This window comes from Camarhynchus parvulus, chromosome 9 (assembly GCF_901933205.1).
Source record: "Camarhynchus parvulus chromosome 9, STF_HiC, whole genome shotgun sequence".
In the NCBI taxonomy this organism is placed as follows: Eukaryota; Metazoa; Chordata; class Aves; order Passeriformes; family Thraupidae; genus Camarhynchus; species Camarhynchus parvulus.
In genome coordinates, this window is record NC_044579.1 from 5,344,694 (window position 1) to 5,358,379 (window position 13,686).

The window sequence follows — 13,686 nt, forward strand, 5'->3', positions numbered from 1 at the left end:
TGTCTGCATATAGATTGGAATTACTGTAAGGAAAAAATCAATGAATTGCCATTGTGTTAATAGTATTGGCTCTATTTGATAAGTATGTCCTTGGGCTTTTTTCAGAGTTGTAGCTATAATTTATGAGTGCTGATTACAATTCCTATTTGTCTTCTAGAGAGAGGTTCTGCAAACTTGTCAGCTGTGACAGTGGCCTCCAGTAGCATGTTGGTTTTGCACAATGTCTTCATATAAAGGAAACAAATACAGCCTTCCACCCCCCACCATCTGTTGTTAGGGGTATTCCCTTATTTTCTACTGTTTTGGGGAAGAATTTGGCTTAGTGTTCTTGAATGAAGTATAATAATTAAGATTTTTAGCATTTGTAGAAGCTTGACTTGCATGCAGGAGGTCGATTGAGACAGCCTGACACGCTGTACTAAAACGATACATAAGTAGAGCAATGTTTTCATCAACAGAAATGTGTTGCTGTTCAAAGTTGATTCTCTCTGTGGGGTGCCATAAAGCAATTAGAAGACCATAACATGATCCTTCAGTATTGTATTAATTCCTTAGAGGGATGAATTCATCTTTTTTGACTGCAGTAGCGCCTGACTGGCCATGGAAATGCCACTGAATTATGAAATCATCTCTAAAACAAAGAACAGTTTTTCTAGAGGAGCATGTTTATTTTACAGAACTCGTAAAAGGCACACGCTTTTAGTGATTTTTGCTTGTAGCAAACTGGAAGTGAAAGTATTTATCTTAAAATTAAAAATCAACATGGAACACTCTGTACTTTGCCTTGAAGAAAACCGTATGTAAAATATTTGTCTTCTGTGAGGACAGGAGACTCTTAGATGGTTTCTGCCAACACAAGAAGAATCTCTTGTTACAGGTGATGAATTTTTGCAGCTGGTGTAAACTAATCCAGCTATGGCTTCATACTGTAAATGCAAAGCATGAGGATTTTGTGCAGTTTTCTTTTTCCCAGCAGTGGGTGGAGAGCTGAGTTTGTATAGTGAGACAATGCTAAAAATTAGCCTTGATTCAGCTTTTCTTGGATTTTTATTTTTATTTGTTAAATGACCAATGGTCTAAGCATGAGTTTGTAATAGAGGCTTGTGTTGGCTGGAAGTGGAGGGACACTGACCATGCACTGCTCAGATGGGGGAAGACTGGAAATACTTAATGGGTTTGATCAGAAAAGATTGTGTGCAGCCCCTCTAAGCTGACATGTTGCTCTGCTTACAGCAGGAATTCTAAAATGCACAAGGACATTGTTTTACCATCTTTTTATTATTCCCCTGTAGAACATCTTTCTGATTGTGCTATGATGTGTGTTGCAATTGAGAGCTTCTTTCCAGCCCACCAGACTTGTTTGTTTCTGCCGTGTTTCAGTTTGTACTCAGCATTAATTCTTCCTGTACTTATGTTTTCAGGTGCAGTGTTGGAAATGGCCCTTGCTGCCATATCCCAAAATAAGGCCCTTTTCTTAAAGAAATGACATTGAGGTCTAGTTTGCTATGGCAGAGGCTTTGGGAATGTGCAGCAAAAATTCAGAAGTGTAATTAAGGAAGCATTGACTTTAAGGCCTGCCTTGACTATTTCACTCAGGTCAATAATTCAGTGACTTTGCAGAGGCTGCATGCCTTAGCACAAAGAAAGGCATGAGTGGTTCCATATGTGCAAATTAGAAAATGATTCTCTTGTATGACACATGAAGGAAGACTTTAGTTTCAAGCAGGGGAGCATAATCACTGTTTCTTGGTTGCTAAATATCCAGTGTGCAAAACCAAATTTTCAGTGAAGGTATAGATCATTATTTCTCACGTGACTACTGAAAAATGAACGAAAATACAGAAGCTGCAATAGATGCTTCACACCCTGCTGTAGTTCAGGGGAGAGGTGCAATATTTAGCATCCTCATGGTATTCTCAGTATACTTAATTCTTTAGGACTATGCTTTTCTAATTATAGCACTTCTGAGTTCAAAAGAGTGTTTCATATAGCCTTAAGGCCTATGAAGGAGATTATCTTCTTGGGAGTTCTGACATTTGTTTTAATGGAAGCAGGATCAAGCACAAATGCTAGGCTGCAGTGACATTTAAATGTGATCAGCAATACTGATCAGCGATCAGGAAATCGAGCTGTTCCAGCTGCTTACTTAAGAGACTCCTTTATGTAACATATTGTCATTGTATGGGGTTTCTTTAATATTTTCTTAAAAAGAATATGGCTCTCCCTCTATGAATAAACCACCCTATCCTGGTGATGTGGATGACAAGGCTGTGATGGATTTCAGCAACATTATGAATCTCACCTGCTGGAGATGGAGTTTATATGCATGGATGCAGAAGTGCTCAAAGCAAAATGTTTCACCATCCTCAGATGAACGCTTTCGGTGCTCCGAGGCATCTCAGTGTGTTAGGGAAGGGAGCTCGTCTCCACAGAGATGAATGTTTTGCAGTGGTTTTATTCTCATAAAAAGCTGAAGCCAGAACCAAGAAATGGAGCAATTTTTGATGTAAAAAAAAATCATCCCAGCTCCTCTCCCCAGACAAAACACCTGCACAGGAAATAAATGATATTGTAATTAAAGTAACAGAGGTTTCAGCTTCAGCAGGGAGAGTGTCCAATAGTTTTCTGTATCGAAGCTCACCTCTTCATTTATCCATTAGTTGTAGTCTTCTTAATACACAGAAAAATCTGCCTCACAGGTACATGTTGAGATATGAGTAGACAAAGGCTGGGGCAGAACTGAAGCCTCTGGCAGAGACATGGCAGCTGACAGGGGATGTGGCACTTTGCATTTTAGTTGTGACTAGTTAGCTGGTTCTGCAATGTTTGTAGGAATACATTTGCAATAAGAAGTGAGAGCACCTTCTTTGATAGCTTTCATAGTGGTATTGGTTCCTTCAACCCAACAGAAGCAGCCTGACATCTTTCTTTTTCCTGTTGTTTCTCATTTGGTTTGTCCTGTACTGAATGGATATATTCAGAGTCAGCTGAAGCTTGACAAATGCAGCTGTGAAGACTTGTCTTCAAGCTATACTGCAGACTTTTCTCTCCCCTTTCTTTGCTCCAAGAAATACCTGTTCAACTGTTTTTATAGTATTTTTATGATAGGCATTTCAGATACCTACTGCTGGATAAATAAAACTGCCTTCCTAGCTTCAGGAGGTGGGGATGTTTTTTCATTTGTTTCTCAAAATTTGTTGCAGTGCAGAATGTAGTTGGATGTCATAGTAAAGAAGATGGCCTGGCATGGAAATGAGAGCATAATTAAAATTATTTTTCCTTTTCTAAGGATTGGGAACAAAATGTTGCTTAAACCTTTTTCTTAGAGGTATTACACCTAACAAGCTCTCTTGAGAGAGATGGGGGTAGAGCAGCAAAGCTATCAACAAAAATACGGAACGGCTGCGTTCCCTGGGGTTTGCTTAAATTTGAAAGTAGATAGGAACTGTGAAGAAATATAATGCAATCTGCTAAAGAAACTGCAGTATAACTCCAGTGGCCTCAGACACAGTAATGTACCAGTGTAAAGATCTCGTATTAACCTGAAAAATAGGTAGCAACATAAAACACTCTAAAGTTGCTTAGTTTACATTTGTCCTTGATGCATCGTCTTCAATGCCTTGTGGTGTGGAGATCAATTTATGCTGTAAATGCTGTGGAATGGAAATCAGGGCTTTTTACCTGTTGTGGGAAGGGCCCTGTGAACCTTCTCTGGGCTGCCTGTGTTGGAGTTTGACATGCTAAGTTCAAAATTACCACTGAGCTAAAACAGCAGTTAAATGATACTAAGTTCTTGGTCTTCATTTAATGGCAAGTTGAGGTTTACTGAGCCATTGAAGCCACTTGTGGTGTGAGATTTTCTGTCCTTGCCCACATGAATGTACCTGATGGAGTCATAACAGTGGTGCTTTAGGATTTGCAGCAAAGTAAGTAATTCTTGAGTGTTTCAAATGTTTGGGTTTTTTCTTTTTTTTGATAATCTGGAATGCTTGTTAATCCATGCAGTATTTGTTTTATTATAATCTTTTCTCAGAATTTGTGAATGCCTTCCATACAGAATCATCAGTAATGGTTTTGCAGAGCTTTTTACTTCTGAAATTCCAATTGAGAAGTAGCAGTTCTTTTGTCTGTTGTTTTGAGGAGGAGTTTGGTACTGGGTTCATAGAGAAGAGCGTGCTTAAATTTGAGCAAATCAATGCTTTCCAAGACTGACATAGATTTTTTTGAGAAATCCCATTGAGTTACAGTCTCCATTGTTTCCTTTCACACACACTTGAAAATCTGGAATCAGGTTATTGGTGTCTGAGATATTGGACAACTATGGGAACTGTAACTTTCAAGAACAGATCTGCATCTCAATAGAAGGAACATGGAAGATATGAGAAAAATCGAAATTTTATGTCAAAGCTCTTGTGGCTTTGAAGTTCAATAGAGGTGAACTGTAGAAGCAAACTGTTACTAAATAGTATCTCTTGCATCCTAAACATTCACATTTAGGTGTTGGTTTTCATCTTCCACAAAAGTCCACATAGCCAATGTGCCGATATTGCTGCTCTGAGTGTTAATTAACTTAGGGCTCTAACGTAATGGGAGTTGCTCAGTTTATTTGAATGAAGCTGTTGCTTTATTTGGTGTTGCTTTCCCATAACAGAACTTTGGGAGATTTCTGTGGGAGATGCTGCTGGTTTGTGATGGACTTGGTGAGCCTGTGCTGCAGAGAGGTGTCCTGATGGGCAGTGCCCAACCCAGGGCTTTCTGGAGAGGTGCACACTTGATTTTGCCAACTGCATCTCTCTGGCTTTACTGGGAGTGTTATTCTGGATGCTTTGCTCTGGGAGGTTTCTCCTTTTCTCACAATCAGCACATTCACTTTTTCCCACTACACTCTCATATCCCTCGTGTTTCTAATTATCATTTCAAAATCACTGCCTGTCCTTCATTCTGCATAATCTGTGCTTGTTTGCATTCCAGCAGCACGCCTGTACTGCAAATGCAACACCAATTAATAGTCTTTTCAGTAGTTTAAAATAAATACTGTCCGTGTATGGGCTTATTCTCAAACCATAATATATTCAGTATTTTTTATTTGACAGGCCTTGAGTTCTAAGAGCTGGATTTAGCAAAAGTTTGAAACTCTGTTTAGGCTGAGTAAGCAGATATCTTTGTCTAATCAGTTAAACACACCATGCTTCTTTATAGCTCTCTACAGGAGTAAAGAATTAAAAAAGTTAAGAAGTGAATAAATATCTCAAAAGATACCTATTTTTCCTTGAAATGTGCTTCACCTAGAAAAATATTCTTAATCTACAGTTTTCCTCTTTGCTCTTAGGTTATCAAATTATATGTGCATACAAATTTCAAAAGCAGACCTGAAATCATTGAAAATATTTTGCTGCCTTTTGCTTTAAGTTTTACTGTACTGTTTTTTTTTCTCTTAAACTTGATAATCTAAAATAATTGCAGTAATGAAGTAAGGGATAAGGTAAAGGCAAATTACAGCTAAATACTTTAAAATAATAAAAGCTTTATGGCTTGAAATTTGCTTTTGAAGTTTTCAGAGCCATCTAATTTCCTCAATAAAATGTCTCTGCAGTGTATAAAAAAAAACAGGACTATTTATCTTTTCTGAGGAGGAGTAAAGTATGACTTAACCCAAGAATTCATGCAGAGAATAGCATATAGAAACATGTTGATGTCAATAACGTAATGAAAAAGAGGAATCTTTTTTATTTTTTTGGCAGAAGACATCAGGCTAAGAGCAGCAAAATAAAGGACATATTTTCAGGTCAATTCTTTTGTTAAGGACTTCCTTTGAATGTTAACTTAGGTTTTCTGATCCAAGAAAAACTTCTGGTAATATGATTTAAGTATTGTCTTGGCCTCTTGCTCTCATGCTTGGTTAAATCATCCCTGACCATGAGGAAGAAGATGAGAATTTACAGAGTGATGTGGCTCTCCCTGAGAGCTGTGAAACAGGGAATTGTCCAAAGCTGCTGTGCTGGACGTTAATGAATATAACCCTGTAAGTAATTCTGACTATACGAGGGCAGTGTCACCTGGTTGGTGTTTAAGCACCTTTGTGTGCTTGTGTGACATAAGTACAGGGTCTGTACTTTGATTTCTGAACATGCAACTGATTTTGTAACTTCACACAAACCCCAGTCCCCACACTTGAAATTTTTCAAATCTATCAGGTTTTTTCCCCCTTTTTTAAGAAAAAGTATTACAGTATGTATTGTAGCTGATCTCTGAAGAAAGTACTTCACACCCCCCCCCATGAAAACTCTTGACCAAATTCTTGAAATTGCATCTTCTCTGTTATTGCTCAAAACTGATGGATGAGATGCAATGTTATGACTTGACAAGCTTAAGTACAAAATTATTGATCTCTGAACTGCAGCAGAACTCCTAAGGATAATCTCTCAGTATATATTTGGCATTGAGTAGTATTTAGCACTTGTTGCTTTTGCTGCACATTATTTCTTTTTGGATAATTTAGCCAGTTTCCAGAACTTCTTTGACAGCTGTGTTTCTCCAAGTTTCCTTTGGCATGGAAGAAAATTTGGGGCCAGATTTTTGCCTCAGAACTGATATCAAGTAATAATTGTCTTTTGAAATTGAGAGGATTTACCAAATGCTTGAAATTTGGGGATAAGCTGGAAATTTAACCTATGTACTAAGTGTATGGAATAAATGCGTTCACTAGTTTTGTGAGTCTGAAGGTCACAGCTATAGACAGATCCAAACCAGTAATTAACTAATTTATAATTTGCTGTTGGTTTGAATATTGAAATGAAGGTTGTATATCGCTGTGAGAGATGTGATCTAGCTCAGCCAGATGCATTGTGGGCTCAATGAAGAAATTGCTGAGTTAAATTCTTTGGCCTGTGCAATGTAGAAGGTCAGTCTGGGTGATCACAGTTGCCCTCTAAAATGCTGGTTGTCAAAAAGGAAGAGGGATGTATTTGAAAAAGCACAAAACAGGGCTTGTTAGAAATGAAGTGCCAATAGATAACATGGAGTGAGCAGATAATTGTCAATTTATGCAATTAGAATGTTTTAGAAAAACTGATGAAAAAATTGCTGGGTTAATGGAAGCATAAAGTAACATTGGTTTATCTTGCTGAACAAAAAATCCCAACCTTTTTAAAGTTTAACCCATACATAAAGTTGGCTGTTGCAGTTCTATGAGACTTGCAGAACTGAAGGATGTCTGTGTCCTTCCATCCATATTTAATATACACAACAGGACTCCATGTATACAGTTTTTGCTTGAGCTCCAGTGTGCTTAAATAATCTGGTTGCCTGGGGAAGAGGAAAATTGATGGGATAGGAAAAGGAAGGAATCTGAAAACAGGCTCCCAAACACACACCACAAAGCCTGTGTGCACACCTGCACTTGGTTTGTTTTATGCATTGTTGCACCTGAGTGGAGTCAAGTGGCACTAAAAGGAACCTTTCTTTATATTGGCTACTTATTTTCTAAAGAGTTTCAAATACATGTGAATTCAGAACCTATGTGGTAATCAGCCTTAGCTAAGGAAACCTTCATTAGATCCTTAGGAATATTAGAGTTACACAAAAATGCTAAAATCAAGAAAATTGTCAGTGTCCCGGTTGCCTTGATCAGGAAGAAATAATTTCATGTAAGTATAAATGCAAATGCCTTTAAATCGAATGGATATTCTTTAACATGGGGAGTATTTTTCTTACTTCCTGGATGTTTTCCCTATTTCCCTTTGTTGATGCAGGAGAAAGGTACTGCTTGTCTGAGAGGACTTGGCTGCTTCTCTTCTCCCTCAAAAATACTCATACCCAGAACATGCAGTGACCTAAGAAAATGTAATTTTGTGCTTGGTTAGTAACCCTGAATAACACAGTCTAACCTTAGATAACCTGGGAGTTTAGATTATGTTTTGAGAATATTTTAACTTTTTAATTAATATCATAGTTCTGCTGTTTGGCTTAAAAACTGGTCTTTGTCCAGTTCCTTTCCATGGAGCTCCATGTGGGAAGCAGCTATCTGCTCAAAAACAAGCTTACAGAAGTAATGCCTTGATTTGCGCAGGAAATATACTGGGTTACCTGTCGTGAACCCTAATCCCCTTAAACACATCAGAATTTAGTGGTGACTCTTCCCATACCTGGAAATATTTAAACAGGGACCCATAGGATGATTGAACAGAGTAAAGCAAATTGAATTTGGTTTAAGAATTCATCCTTTTTTGTCCTACATATCTAATTCATTTTTCTCAAATGCTGTTCATATTGTGTTGCATATTAATTGCATATTCTATGTTCTTTATTCATAATATACCACTGATAATAACAGAAAATTAAATTTTTAATTCCCAATGATACCTTAATTTAATGTTCCAGTTACTTCTCTTCTTTAACTAATCTTCTGTCCTCTGAACAAATTTGATTAAAATCATTACATTTATTAAGAAGAAATGGGCTAAAATGTATCACTTTAGTCCCACAGGGTATTAAAAATTCCTTTCTAAAGTGTGTCTTTTGGTGGATGGCAGATTTTAGGCAAGGAAATGGCTGATTAAAGCTCAGAAATCACTAGGATATTGAAAAGTGGAAGAAATTACTTGCTTTAGTTACTGCTTTTTCATTTTACAGGTAACCCATTCCTTCTTACTCTTGTCTCCTGATGCTGTAGTAATTATGAATTTGTGAGATTTGGGACGGGATGTGGGACACAGAGGAGTGATTACAGACTCATATCTTTCCTGGTGCTGTTTGCTGGGAGCCCTTGCAGGCAAGTGCTGAGGAAAGTTCCCCTGAGCTCTGTTCCTTTCTGTGCTGGGCTGAGCAGAGTCAGTGACAGGATCTGTAGGGTGGGACAATGCAGCCCTTGGACTTTTTTTTTTTCACCAGACAAAAATCTGTGGTCGGTGTTTACATTTAGATGTTTTGTAATTTGTAACTTCATGCTGATTTTGTTGCTTTGGTTTGGATTAAAGTGTTAGTGGTTTAACCTTCTTAGTTTTCTGTTGAATTATGTGATTATTGTGGCCCCTTTGATGTTATGCATATCTGTGTAATTAGGATGTTGTAATCTTCTTTCTTGGTCTCTGATACCGAGTTAATAATACCTCCTTAGGAAGTCTGATACAATATTGTTAACTGGTTGGGTAGGGAGGAGTTCACTTATCAGTGAACAGAATTTAAGCAGAGGTCCTTTTCCAAACCAGCAATATAAAGAAATGCTTTTGAAATGCTTGCATTTATTTTTTGTGGCTGTCCCTCTCAGTTCTCACTGTATGGCTGATTAACTGCATTCAAAACTCGATTTGCTGCCTGTATAGTGACAGAACTTTTTTGAAAATGTGAGTTAATGAAATTTAATGCTGTCTGTGCTGGCTTTTTTAGGTCCTTTGAGCACCCATTAAGTAGGTTAGCTGCTCACTTGTAAAGCTCTTTCAGCTGTGAATTAGAAAGCATCTGCCTTTACTGTATGGACTGTCATCTCATAGTCATTCTAATTTTCTCATATTCATTTCTAATTTTATCTCCTTCTGCTCCCTGGGCCTTAATTCTGCAAATTCATGATATTAATTTTGTGATGCCACAAATTAGTACACCTTCCACCATCCCTGGTTGTTTCAAGCCCTTTCAAAGCTGGCCTTGGACACTTCTGGGGATGGAGCAGCTTCTCTGGGCACCCTGTGCCAGGGCCTCCCCACCCTCACAGAAAAGAATTTTTTCCTAATGTCTAATCTAGATCTACTCTCTTTCAATTTGAAGAAATATTGCAAAATAATAACATTTCTAGGCACTTCATTATCTTCCATATCAGACAAGGAACTGATAGCAATTAAAACCATTTCCCCATCCAGTGTAAATTACAAAAACAGAAATAACGATTTGGAAACTTCAAAAATTCAACTTGAAATGTTTGAGTTGCACAAATGACTTAAATCACTGCATCATGTCTGGGCTATTCTACTTGGGCATTGCAAGAATTTGGAATTAAAGCATGGTGCATGTTAGCAGAAAAGCAGGAACACAGGTGAAAGGAATGTTGGAGTTCTAATGGAAATTCTGAGTTCTTTATAAATCTATCTGGTTTTGCTGCATTCATTCTTACATAATTAAGTAGCTTATAGTGATATTATGTATATTAATGTAGGAAATAATTTAGAATAGTTTTTGATACTCTGTAAGCTGTGGTTCACACAAGTCAGCCTTGAGGATGTGAAGACAGTGTTTCACAATTTTCACCAGGAAAACAGGGGTTTTTTTCACAGCTTTGTTAAAGTAACTATAAAGCTTTGTGCACCCTGTGCTAAATTTTGGTATGGAATTTCTCACCATAGGGGAATATACAACTTTTTAACCCCTGATTTAACACTTTCTCCCCCTATGCTTCAGAGGTTGAAAAATGGAACTTGGCAGACTTACAGTGTAATATGTGTGTTAGAACATGCATCTCAGGCCATGTGTATGTGTCTGTCTGTTTAAAATGTTGGGAGTGATGGAAACAATTTATGTGTGGAAAAACCACATAGTGGATATTAAAAGAGCAAGTCTTGGGAAAGTCTGAAAGAATGGGGAGGCACAGGCGAATAACTGGCTTAACACCAGGAAATGTGCACTGAAAAGGAGGGATTTAGCAATTGAGGATGGGATTATCACATGATGAGTTGCAGCTGGTTCAGGAGAAGGACTGACACTGAAGCTAAGCCTGGTTCCTCAGAGCCTGTTAGAGGGTAGAGAAAGGGAAGCAGAACTTCTTGGCTGAAGTTCTGGGCTGAGTTTTGTTGCAGCCCAGGTGTGCAATCCGGACGCCCTGTGTTTGGGGGCATGCTGTGCTTTGTTTGCAGGATGTATTCTGCACTCCCAGACTGGATTTATCTGGAGTGTAGCTGCTGCCTGACATGACCGGTGTTACACAGACATGAGAGAGGTTCCAGCTACACCCGTGTGCCACCCAGGGGCTGCTCTGGCAGTGCTGGGGTGACACTGGTGCTACTGCCTGGGCCAGCAAAGGCTTTGCTCTGGGTGAGGGTAAGTCCAGGTGTGAGTTAGAGCCATAATTCATAGCAGATGATACCTCAGATTTTAGCTTTTGTATTTTTGAGATTCTGTGCTGCTTTAGTGTGTGGGTCTAGGCTTCATATTTGGGGATGGTGAGCTCTGTGCACAGAGCAGGGAGACAAAACAATTCCTTCTCTAGCTGGGCACCAAGGACAACTGATCCAAATCTCAGGCCCAAGAGCACAAACAACGTGGGCTGAAGAGAGGAAAACAAGAAGGATGGGACTTCATAACCTGAAGCTGGAATTGGACAATTAACTCCAATATGCAAATGGAGCAGAACTTACAGAAGTGTAAGACCCTGTGAGCAGTCGTCCATTTTTGTGACCATTTTGGTTCATATTAGGTGTAGCCCTGGCTGTGCTCTTGTGCTGCCCAAGATGGATCTATTGAAGCCTCCTAATAAATCCCTGCTTTATTCTTTAGCTCCATCTAGTCTCGGTTCTGAGTCAGCCTGCACAAGGCATCAATGCAGATCCCGGTTCTGCACTGAAATCTGAGCAGGAGGAAACTCCCCCACCCATGGCCATTGAGCTGGGGACACTCTTGGCATGGGGAGGGAACAAAGAGGGCTCTGTGTGGGTCCCTGCATCCCCCTGAGCATTAATTTGTAGCCAATTATCTATTACATGCTTCATGCCCTTCTTCTTTCATTCCTTCTTCAAAACTATGTATGTGGGTGTGCAAACGAGGTTTTGATCTCCTTCTCTCTCTGCAGAAGTAACTTCTGATGCCAGATTTTGTAAAACTTGTTTTTGTTCATGCTGAGATAGCTGCATGCCAATATCCTTCTTGAAAGAATATTTTCTTAACAAGCCCTGATAATGGAAGTACCTGTAAAAGGTACTACATCAGTGTAATTAGAACTTGGATTAAGGGGGGAAAGTACAAACCACTTTTAAACTTGGATTTCAGACCATGAAATGAAAAGACCTGAATTTCTTACTTTTGGCAGGGAAGGAGTTTCAACAGTAATATAATATTCTGATCTTGATAACAGAATAAATTTTTGTTATAAATTGGAACCAATGCTTCCCTATTGAGCGTACAATATGACTTTCAAAATAATTATTTTTTTGGCTATAATATTAAATTGCACTTTTCAGGCTCAGGTTTTTATTCTTCATAGAATTACACTCATTTTTATTTTTGAAAGCAAGAGTCACATCACCTTTTTATACAGCCTCATGGGTTTTGGTGATAATTTTCATATGAAAATCGATACTAAGTATTAAAAGTCTGTTAATGAGTATAAATTAGTTCATATTCTTAAACCATTGCTGAATTGTCAAGTGGTTTATGATTTTTGGTCACAAAGGCCACTATGTGATCAGAGTCCAGGTGTTCAAAGCAAGGCAACCCGTGCATGGGACTAAGTGCTGCCTGCCTCACATACATCCTCAGAAAAAACCTACCATATCCCAAAGAATCTTGAGATTGCCTTAAATTTTGCTGTTTAAGAAGGAGGTCCTGTGTATATTGCGTGAGATAGGGTTTTTTTTGTGCTCCTCTTATTTATTTTTTAACCTTCCAGGTTCATTTTTTAAACCTTGCAAACTGAAAATACTAAATAAAATCACATCACTCCATAATTTGGAGTCCAAAGAAAAATGGCCTCTTACTGTGACAAAGCTCCTGAAATACTGAGCAGTTGATGGCTCTTTCCTTTTGGCATGCCTTGCATTTAAAAAAAGAGGAAAAAAAAAGACAGGCGGTTTAACTGGAACACTTGACAGACAAGGTTTAAATTAGAGAGAAGTGTGATTCTTTTGTCAGTCTCTGTAACCTTGTAGTTTCATAAATTAACTGTTCTTAAGTACTAATGACCTAGGAAAGGCAGATGTTGTATCCAGCTGTTAAATGGCTTTTTAATGCTTCCTTTTTATAGAGACAGTTAATTCCAGGGCAAAGCCTAAAACCATTTCAGGAAAGAAATTTCTAATGTAGTCCTCAGATGACTAACAGGAGTAATAGCAGTGAGTAAAAATGATAAACATCTGATGTTAACTACTGATTTTGAGCATTCCCCTATCCAGAGGTGACAGGAGCTCTGTGTAGGGAAGGAGGAAAGGAAAGTTGGGGCTGGGGACACCCAGAGCTTTGCTACCTTAGGCTCTCCAGCAGGAGAATTGAGCACTGTGAAACTGGAGCTCATTCTGAGTCCTCTGTGTGATTTTGGGGACCACAAAACAAGAGAGGCAGAGTTACCGGAGCGTCCAAAGGGGGCTGTGAAGGTGGTGCAGGGTCTGGAGGAGGATACCAGGAGTGGCTGAGGTCACTTGGTCTGTTCATCCTGGACACTGAGGTCAGACCTCATCAGGGTCTGGAGCTTCCTCACAAGGGGAAGAGGAGGGGCAGACACTGATCCCTTTGCCCTGGTGGTTGGTGACAGGACCTCAGGAATGGCATGGAACCGAGTCAGGGAAGGTTTAGGGTGGATATTACGAAAAGGTTTTTCACCCAGAGGGTGGCTGGACACTGGGACAGGCTCACCAGGGAAGTGGTCACAGCCCCAAGCCTGACAGAGTTCAAGGAGTGTTGGGACAAAGCTCTCAGGCCCAGGGTGAGATTCCTGGGGTGTCTGTGCAGGGCCAGGAGTTGGACTCAGTGATCCTTGAGGGTCCCTTCCAACTC

The 13,686-nt window shown here is 39.1% G+C and overlaps 1 protein-coding gene across 6 annotated transcripts in view; it reads left to right on the forward strand.

The window, feature by feature from the left end:
* NAALADL2 (N-acetylated alpha-linked acidic dipeptidase like 2) overlaps positions 1–13,686 on the forward strand; it is a 400,688-nt gene that overhangs the window by 29,014 nt on the left and 357,988 nt on the right. Inside the window, exon 1 of one of the 6 annotated variants that reach the window (XM_030954176.1) lies at positions 9,181–9,341. The exons of the other annotated variants lie outside the window; for them this stretch is intronic. The gene's annotated coding sequence lies outside the window, so the exon portion shown is untranslated. Of the gene's footprint in view, positions 1–9,180; positions 9,342–13,686 lie in introns of those variants that run through there. 6 annotated transcript variants of the gene reach the window in all.